Genomic DNA, 9,457 nt, shown 5'->3' on the forward strand with positions numbered 1-9,457 from the left:
GCAGCTGTTGAACAATGAGAACACATGGACACAGGGAAGGGAGCATCACACACTGGGGTCTGTTGGGGGGAACTAGGGGAGGGACAGTGGGGGGTAGGGAGTTGGGGAGGGATAACCTGGAGAGAAATATCAGATACAGGTAACGGGGGGATGGAGGCAGCAAACCACACTGCCATGTATGTACCTATGCAATAATCCTGCCTGCTCTGCACGTGTACCCCAGAACCTAAAGTGCAATAAAATATATATTAAAAAATAATAATAAATAAAATAAAAATTATGTTCTTATAGAGTAACAGACAATAAACTATTCACCTAAAAGATAGATACAGTATATAGAATTTCATAAAGTAGGACTCAGTTAAGGGATCAGCCAGCCAGTGGGATAGAAGGGTGACAATTTTAAGTAGAATAGAGTGGTCAGGGGGCTGTGCACAGTGGCTCATGCCTGTAATCACAGCATTTTGGGAGGCCGAGGTGGGCAGATCACCTGAGGTAAGCCTGGCCAACATAGTGAAACCCTGTCTCTACTAAAAATACAAAAAATTAGCTGGGCATGGTGGCATGCACCTGTACTTCCAGCTACTTGGGAGATTGAGGAGGGAGGATCACTTGAACCTGGAAGGCAGAGTTTGCAGCGAACCTGAATCATGCTACTGCACTCCAGCCTGGGCAACAGAGTAAGACTCCATTTCAAAAAAACAAAACAAACAAAAAAATAGAGTGGTCAGGGGTGGTGGTTCACACCTGTAATTCCAAACACTTAAGGAGGCTGGGCCGGGCAGATCAATTGAGCCCAGGAGTTGGAGACCAGCCTGGGCACACATAGCAAAACCCCATCTCTACAAAAAATACAAAAATTAGCCAAGCATGCTGGCACGTGCCTGTGATCTCACCCACCCAGGAGTCTGAGGTGGCAGGATCGCTTGGACCTGGGAGGGTGAGGCTGCAGAGAGCCATGATTGTGTCCTGTACTCCAGCCTGGGTGACAGAGTGAGACTGTGTCTCAAAAAAAATAAAAATAAAAATAATAAATAGAGTGGTCAGAACTGATCTCACTGAAAACGTGATAACTGAGTGAAGGTGAGAAGGCAGTGAGGAAATTAACCCGATCGAGGCTATTCCAGGCACATTGAAAGGGACAGTACAACAGCAGGAAGGTGGGAGCATGCAGGTGTTCTGGAAACACCAAGGAGGTCAACGTGATGAAAGGTGGCCAGAGACTGATGCAGGAAGGAAGAGGTGGCAGGCCTGGGGAAGGTGATGGCATTTGGATGCAGGGTGCAGAATCCTAGGAATAGTTAGGAGGCTGTGCAGACAGAGGATGGCTTACACCAGGTGGCAGAAATGGAATTTCTGAGAAATGGTCAGATTCTGGATCTATGTTAAAGGTAGGGTGGACAGGGTTTACCTTTGGACCAGGTATGGAGTGAGAAGGGGACAAAGAAGAGTCATGAATAACTCCAGAGTTTCTGTGCTGAGGAATGAAGCTGTATCAACTGGGATGAGAAACAACAGGTCGAGCAGGCTGGGGAGACCATCAGGTTAGGTTTCCATATAGAAAGTTTATATGTCCACAAGAACAGAAAATCAAACACCGCATGTTCTCACTCATAGGCGGGTGTTGAACAATGAGAAAACATGGACGCAGGGAGAGGAGCACTACACACTGGGGTCTGTTGGGGAGAAATAGGGGAGGGACAGCGGGGAGTGGGGAGGTGGGGAGAGAGAGCATGGGGAGAAATGCCAGATATAGGTGAAGGGGTGGAAGGCAGCAAATCATGTTGCCATGTATGTACCTATGCAACAATCTTGCATGTTCTTCACATGTACCCCAAAACCTAAAATGCAATTAAAAAAATAAGAAGAGGAAGAAAAAGAAAGTTTATGTGTCCAAGATGAGTTAAGAGAGGATGAGGTGCTCTGGAAGCCAATGAAGAAAGAGTTGGGGAAGAAGGAGTGATCAACTGTGTCAAATGCTGCTGAGAGATCAAGGGAAGGCAGATTCGCCAACGGGGAGGTCATGGGTGATTTTAAAAGAGCAGTTTCATGAGAAGAATGAAGGGAAATTCCAGATTAGGGTGAATTTAAAAGAATGTGTCCAGGTGCAGTGGCTCATGCCTATAATTTCACCGCTTTGGAAGGGGTGAAACTGGAGGATTGCTTGAGGCCAGGAGTTCAAGACCAACCTGGGCAACATGGCAAGACCCTGTCTCTACAATTTTTTTTTTTAAGTTAACTGGGTATGGTGGCATGCACCTGTTGTTCCAGCTATTTGGAAGACTGAGGCAGGAGGATCACTTAAGTCCAAGAGTTTGAGACCAACCTGGGCAACATAGTGATACCCTGAGAATCTATTTCTACAAAAATGTTTAAAAATTAGCCAGGTGCAGTGACTCTATCCAAGCCTGTAGTCCCAGCTACACAGGAGGATAAAGCCAGGGGATTGCTTGAGCCCAGGAGTTTGAGGCTGCAGTGAGCTACAATTATGCCACTGCACTCCAGCCTGGATGAAAGAATGGGACTCTGACTCTAAACAAAAAAGAACAAAGAAAATGGGAAGAGAAGATGTGGAGACACACAGAGATCACTGTTTTCAAGATTTTTGCCTCAATGGGGAACTAAGTAATGCGTTGGTTCCTGGCCAGGAAAATCTTAAGAAGAGAGTTTTCTTTAGTTGAGAGAAACAGTAATGCTGTGGTTTGCTGCTGATGATGTGTGGTATAGAATTAACATACCTGATGACGCAGGAGAGAGGAGAGCTTTCCTAGAGCAGTGTTTTGAGGGTCTAGCACACAGTGGAGGGATGTTTTTGGCAGGAGCATGGAGAGCTCACCTGTGCTAATGGGAGGAAAAGCAGAGTGTGGAGAGCAGGTGCTGGGAGGTGGGAGCTGTAGTGCCGGGCAGGTGTGGAAATCTCCTCTAATAGCTTCCCTCTGATTCAAGAAGCAGGAAGCAGGAAGCAGGCCAGGCGCGGTGGCTCACGTCTGTGATTCCAGCACTTTGGGAGGCCAAGGCAGGCGGATCACCTGAGGTCAGGAATTCAAGAACATCCTGGCCAACATGGTGAAACCCCTTCTCTACTAAAAATACAAAAATTAGCCAAGTGTGGTAGCAGGTCTATAATCCCAGCTACTTGGGAAGCTGAGGCTGGAGAATCTCTTGAACCCAGGAGGCAGAGACTATAGTGAGCTGAGACTGTGCCACTGCACTCCAGCCTGGGTGCCAGAAGGAGACTCCATCTCAAAAACAAACAAAAAAAGAAAGACAAAAAGAAAAGAAAAAGAAGCAGGGAAGGGAACAACATATATTGGGCGGGTTGTTGGGGGAGAGAGCATCAGGGCTTAATAGTTAGGAGGTAGGTTGATAGGTGCAGCAAACCACCATGGCACACGTTTACCTATGTCACAAACCTTCACGTTCTGGGACTTAAAGCATGAAGCAAGGTTATTAGCTAAGAGTGAAGATATCTGAGGTGGTATTGAAGGTTTGAAGGGAGAATAGGTGTGAAATAAACACCCAGAGGAGGGGGAGGGTAAATGAAGAGACTAGAGGAAGACAGAATAACGGGTGATCACTTGTAAGGTCCAATTGAACTCCATGGTCACCCCCGTTTTAGTTTGTTCAGGCTGCTATTACAAAACGCCATAAACCGGGTGGCTTATAAACAACAGAAACGTATTTCTCACAGTTCTAAAGGCTAAGAAGTCCAAGATAAAGTTGCCAGCAGATTCAGTGCCTGGTGAGGGCTTGATTCCTCATAAATGGCACCTTCTGTGTCCTCATGCGGTACAGGAACTGGCTAGTTCTAGTCTCTTTCATAAGGGCACTAATCACATTCACGGGGGCCCCGCCCTCATGACCTAATCATATCCCCAAGGCCTACCTCCTAATAGCATCACCTTGCTAGTTAGGATTTCAATGTATGAATTTGCGGGGGGAAACAAACGTTCAAATCATAGCACTGCTCTTTCCATCCATTAAATACCATTTTGTACATTTGCAACCTGTTTTAAGTGTCAACAAGGAAGCAAGGCCAGGCATGGTGGCTCATGTCTGTTATCCCAGCACTTTGGGAGGCCAAAGTGGGTGGATTGCTCGAGGCCAGAAGTTCGAGACCAGCCTGGGCAACACTGTGAGCCCCCCCCACCTCTACAGATGAAAATTCTAGCCAGGCGTGGTGGCATGTACCTGCGGTCCTAGCTACTCAAGAGGCTAGGTAGGAAGATCACTTGATCCTAGGAGTTCAAGGCTGCAGTGAGCTGTGATTGTGCCACTGCACTCCAGCCTGGACAACAGTGTGTGACCCTCTCTCAAAACAAAACACATACACACACACACACACACACACACACACACACACACACACACACACACACACACAAAAGCAAGAAGAGAAAAAACCTGAATTCGTTTTGAAGTGGTCTCCAAATTCCTGTGATTTGATGATGAGAAACACAATAAAATGGATTTTAACACGCTCTTCATCATTTTTGCATCCTAAATAAATGATGCAAAAGAAGTCATAAAAGAAGCAGGGCCCTCCACTCCCTTAAGGGGCATAGAAAAATCAAACCAGCAATTCAGTGAAGCCCTGTTTTCTTTTTTTCCCCTCTTTTTTTGAGATGGAGTCTTGCTCTGTTATCCAGGCTAGAGTTCAGCAGCAAGATCTGGGCTCACTGCAACTTCTGCCTTCCAGGTTCAAGCAATTCTCCTGCCTCAGCCTCCTGAGTAGCTGGGATTACAGGCATGCGCCACCACGCCCAGCTGATTTTTGTATTTTGAGTAGCAATGGGGTTTCACCATGTTGGCCAGGCTGGTCTCAAACTCCTGACCTCAAGTGATCTGCCTGCCTTGGCCTCCCAAAGTGCTGGGATTACCAGAATGAGCCACTGTACCCAGCCAAGTTCTTCTAGTCAAGAGCAGTAACTAGAGAGATAGGAGAAGGGAAGGGAGAAAACTCTTCCACAGTACCAATTAAATATTGGAGGGAATGATAAAATTGGAAAATTGCCATTTTGCATTCCCCTGTATTGATTCAGGCAAAGATGAACAACAATGTGCAGTAAAACCATCAGGGGAAAGACTATGGAGAGCAAGTCGTTCACACAGACTCAAGGTAACACTCATATAATATTTAGAATTTACACAGGAAAAGCCTATCTTTACCTTCGGAGAGAACTGGTGGACATCGCCTTGGGAAAGGGATCAAACTTAGCATCAACATTATGAACCCCAGATGGGATGTGGCAATAAGTATACAAGCAAACCAATGTGGCATTCTTGGCAAAATTGTCTGCCTGGAATCTAATCATAAGGAAACAATCAGACAGTTTCAGAATATTAGGACAGTCTACGAGAGCAGTTGGCCTGGATTCTTCAAAAAACATCAATATTTTGAAAGAAAATAAGAAGTGGGAGGATGGTTCTTGATTGGAAGAGACTCCAGAGACTCAACACTAATGAAGAGAACCTGATTTGCATCTTGGAGCAGAAACTAGAAGAGGCATAAAAAAGACATTTGGGGGGCATCTGGGGAAATTTGGATGTGGATTGTGGATTATTAGGTGATAGTGTGGATTTAATATTTATTTTTGTGGGAGTAATGTTTATATCATGTTTATGTAAGAGGCTGCCTTATTTTCAGGAGATGTTGGCTGAAGTACTTACAGGTAAAGTGTTAGACTGTCAGCACCTTATTTTCAAATGTTTAAACCAAAAAAAGAAAGTGGGATGTGTGTGTGTGTGTGTGTGTGTGTGTGTGTGTGTGTGTGTGTGAGTGTATGCCTAGGTATATATCAAGAGAGAACAATAAAGCAAATGTAAGAAAATGTTAATACCTGCTGAATCTAGATGAAGGGTATATGTGTGTCCAACTTTTCTGTTGATATGAAATTTTTCCTTCCAACTCTTAGGGAAATGGTGAAAATAAATCTAAAATTTTAAATAAAAAAAATTTTTAAAGACAAATTTCCAAATAAAAATTGGATTTTAAAAAAAGCGCTCTTTCTTCTGTAGCAAGTTGCTGAAAATACCCTGAATGTAAGACAGAGAATAGGAGACCAGGGTCATTTGATCCCAAGTTTTCTTTTTTGGAGGCAGTGATTGTTACATTGTTTTCCATTCCCCAAATTTTCCTAAATCTCAGCACAACAAATAGTTCTTCGGGATTTCCAAAAATGCCTAACTGTTTCCATATTTGGGGCACATTTTCTTTGGGTACCAAAACAAAAAATGATTTTTCCCTGTCCTTCTGAGAGAGAATGAGGATATCAGCTTTCCATGGCTTAGTGGGGATTTTCCCCCAAGAAATAAAAGGATGCCTTGATTTCTAGTTTCCCTTATTATAAACTCAGAACATAGCTCATACCAGAAAGTATCGCCAATTATATGGCTGGAGGCCTCGCAGACCAATAGAGGAAAATGCAACTTACCCTTCTGAAAGTTCGTCCCTTCGAACTCAAAACTCTGAAACACTGAGCCCAGTTTAGAGCCATGCAATTAAGAGGGTGTGAAAAACTTGGACAAGATTCTAAACTCATAAAAACGACTTCAAGATTAAAGGCTTGGAGGACAAGTTTTCTGAGGAAGGTCAAAGAGAATGAAGGGGCCGTTATGCTAGGAGATGAGCGACTACGTGGCAATGTAATGCTGGTTCTTCAGATGTACCAAAAGAATGGTAACCAGATGTTTCCTGCTGCCACCAGAACAGGAAAAGCAGAAACTGGTTTGCCTTAATGATGGAATTTATTTCTGGGAAGGCTGGGCATTACCAGAATGGCCGTCTTAGACAACTAGACCCACTCTCAAAATGCTCCAAAACTTGATTGCAAACAAATTGCTTTTTGTTTTGTTTTGACACAGGGCCTTGCTCTAGCCACCAGGCTGGAGTGCAGTGGAGCGATTACTGCTTACTGCAGCCTCAAACTCCTGGGCTCAAGTCATCCTCCCACCTCAGCCTCCCAAGTAGCTGGGAGTACCAGCATGTGCCACTAAGCCTGTCTTCAAATAAGTTAAAAAATGTCTAAAGCAATTTGTGTTATGAAAATGTAATTAACCCAGAAAATTCCTAGTCTAAATGCCAGCTTAAGCAATAGATCCTTCTTTTGTCTAACAATTTTTTTTTCTTCTTTTTTTTAACTTACCTCCCAGAGAAATGGGATGCCAAGATCTTCCTTTGGGGATACAAACATTTTCTCATCACATGACTCTCTTAATCACAATGACATGGCAGAAAGCTTGTTCTGAAGCATTGCTAAGGGCCTTCGACTTGTAAATTATATGAATGCATTATTTAATGTGTTTGGCCTTATGATTTCATCTTCCTAATTATGTTTATTTTCATAAGCCTGCTAATTGGTCTGGGGTAAGAGGGTGAAAGTGGAAATTAGGGTTATAGTTAAAATATGCCTGGGGGAGGAGAGCCTCTTGTGAGTAAACATCTTCTAATTGTAATTCACATGAATTTCACATGGAGCCCATAAAGAGTTGGCGCCACCTCAGATCTGAAATTAGCTCCATCCTTCCTTCATCATTTTGCCTTCTACCCTATCTCAGAAAAGTTATTGCTTTCTTTTTTATTTTTTTTAGGGAGCATCTCTGGTCCTAACATGGCAGAAAGAAAGAAAATGTGACTGAGAAACTGATAAAAAGACTGAGGCTGAATGAGATTTTAGTTTTCAATGGAGTGATCCCATGGTCAAAGTGATGTGACATTCTGTGAACAGCTGGACAAAGTAAGACAAATGTGTTCCTCGCATGAAAGCGGAAGATTTAGATCCTCCCAAGAGCTCAGCAATGATGTATGTGGCCGATTACTGTTGTTTGCTTTTTGTTTTGGTTCATCTGTTTTCCTCTGGCTTGCCCATACCCAACTTTGTCATTTATGGCAGGTTATCACTTATAACAGTCACAGCTTTCCAAAGAACCCCCAATCCCTGCTAGTCCTCTTTCCAGCAAAACTGGAAACTCACAAGGTTTGCTCAGTCTTCCTTGCAGTTTTACATCATGTATGTCCGGGAGCTGAGTCCCTTCTGAGGATGAGAAGAAAACAATTCTCGATGTAGTTATGTACTCTGGTATGGGCATTTACCTGGGATTTGGGAAAGCCTTTAAAGGAATGAGAAGGGAAATCGGAAAAATCCCACGCGTTGCATGTTGGTGACCTTGGATCAGTTGGGAGGTGGCTCAAGGTCTACCGTCTTCTCTTTCTATTGAGCTCACAGCGCCATCTCTTGTCATTCCAGTTAAATGACAGGTGGCAATAGCTCTGGGAGCACTAAAGGGATATCTAGAATATTCACACTCAGCATCAGGAGCTAGGCTGTGAGAGCTATTGCTGCTTGTAAATAGTATCTTTTTTTCTCTCCCCCCAGGCTCCTCATGGAAGTGATATCGTCTTTAAATCCTATGTGGTAATCCCTCACACACTGTCACGATGCCCAGGGAAGACAGGTCGACCTGGAAGACCAACTGCTTCCATAAGGTCATCCAGCTTTTGAATGATTATCCGAAATACTTCATCGTGGGAGCAGACAATATAGGCTCCAAGCAGATGCAACAGATCTGCATGATCCTCTGAGGGAAGACCCTGGTGCTGATGGGCAAGAAACCATGAGGCGCAAGGCCATTCAAAGGCAGCTGGAAAACAACCCAGCTCTGGATAAACTGTTGCCCCGTATCCAGGGGAACGTGGGCTTGTGTTCGTTCACCAAGCAGGACCTCACTGAGATCAGGGATGTGCTGCCAGCCAATAAGGTGCCAGGTGCCACCTGTGCTGGTGCCATTGCCCGACGTGGCGTTACTGTGCCCGCTCAGAACACTGGTCTGGGCCTCGAGAAGACGTCCTTTTTCCAGGCTTTAGGTATCATCACTAAAATCTCCAGGCACCACTGAAATCCTGAGTGATGTGCAGCTGATCAAGACTGGAGACAAAGTGGGGGCCAACGAAGCCATGCTGCTGAACATGCTCAGCATGTCTCCCTTGTCCTTTGGGCTGGTCATCCAGCAGGTGTCTGACAATGGCAGCATCTATAAACCTGAAGTGCTTGACATCACAGAGGAAGCTCTGCATCTGGATTCCTGGAGGGTGTCCGCAACATTGCCGGTGTCTGTCTGCAGACTGGTTACCCAGCTGTTGCATCAGCACCCCATTCTATCATCAGTGGGTATAAATGAGTCCTGCTTTGTCTGTGGAGACTGATTACACCTTCTGACTTGCTGGAAAGGTCAAGGCGTTCTTGGCTGATCCATCTGCCTTTGCAGCTGCTGCCCCTGTGGCCACTGCCACCACGGCTGCTCCTGCTGCTGCTGCAGCCCCAGCTAAGGTTGAAGCCAAGGAAGATCTGGAGGAGTCAGACAAGGATATGGGATCTCATCTCTTTGAATAATCACCAAAAAGCAACCGACTCAGCCAGCTTTATTTGCCAAACAAGGAAATAAAGGCTTACTTCTTAAA

At 44.7% G+C, this 9,457-nt stretch overlaps 1 pseudogene; it reads left to right on the plus strand.

The window, feature by feature from the left end:
* The first annotated feature begins 8,437 nt into the window (after positions 1 to 8,437).
* On the plus strand, positions 8,438 to 9,457 carry LOC108304539 (annotated as a pseudogene).

Source organism: Cebus imitator, unplaced genomic scaffold, assembly GCF_001604975.1.
Source record: "Cebus imitator isolate Cc_AM_T3 unplaced genomic scaffold, Cebus_imitator-1.0 Scaffold55, whole genome shotgun sequence".
Lineage (NCBI taxonomy): Eukaryota > Metazoa > Chordata > Mammalia > Primates > Cebidae > Cebus > Cebus imitator.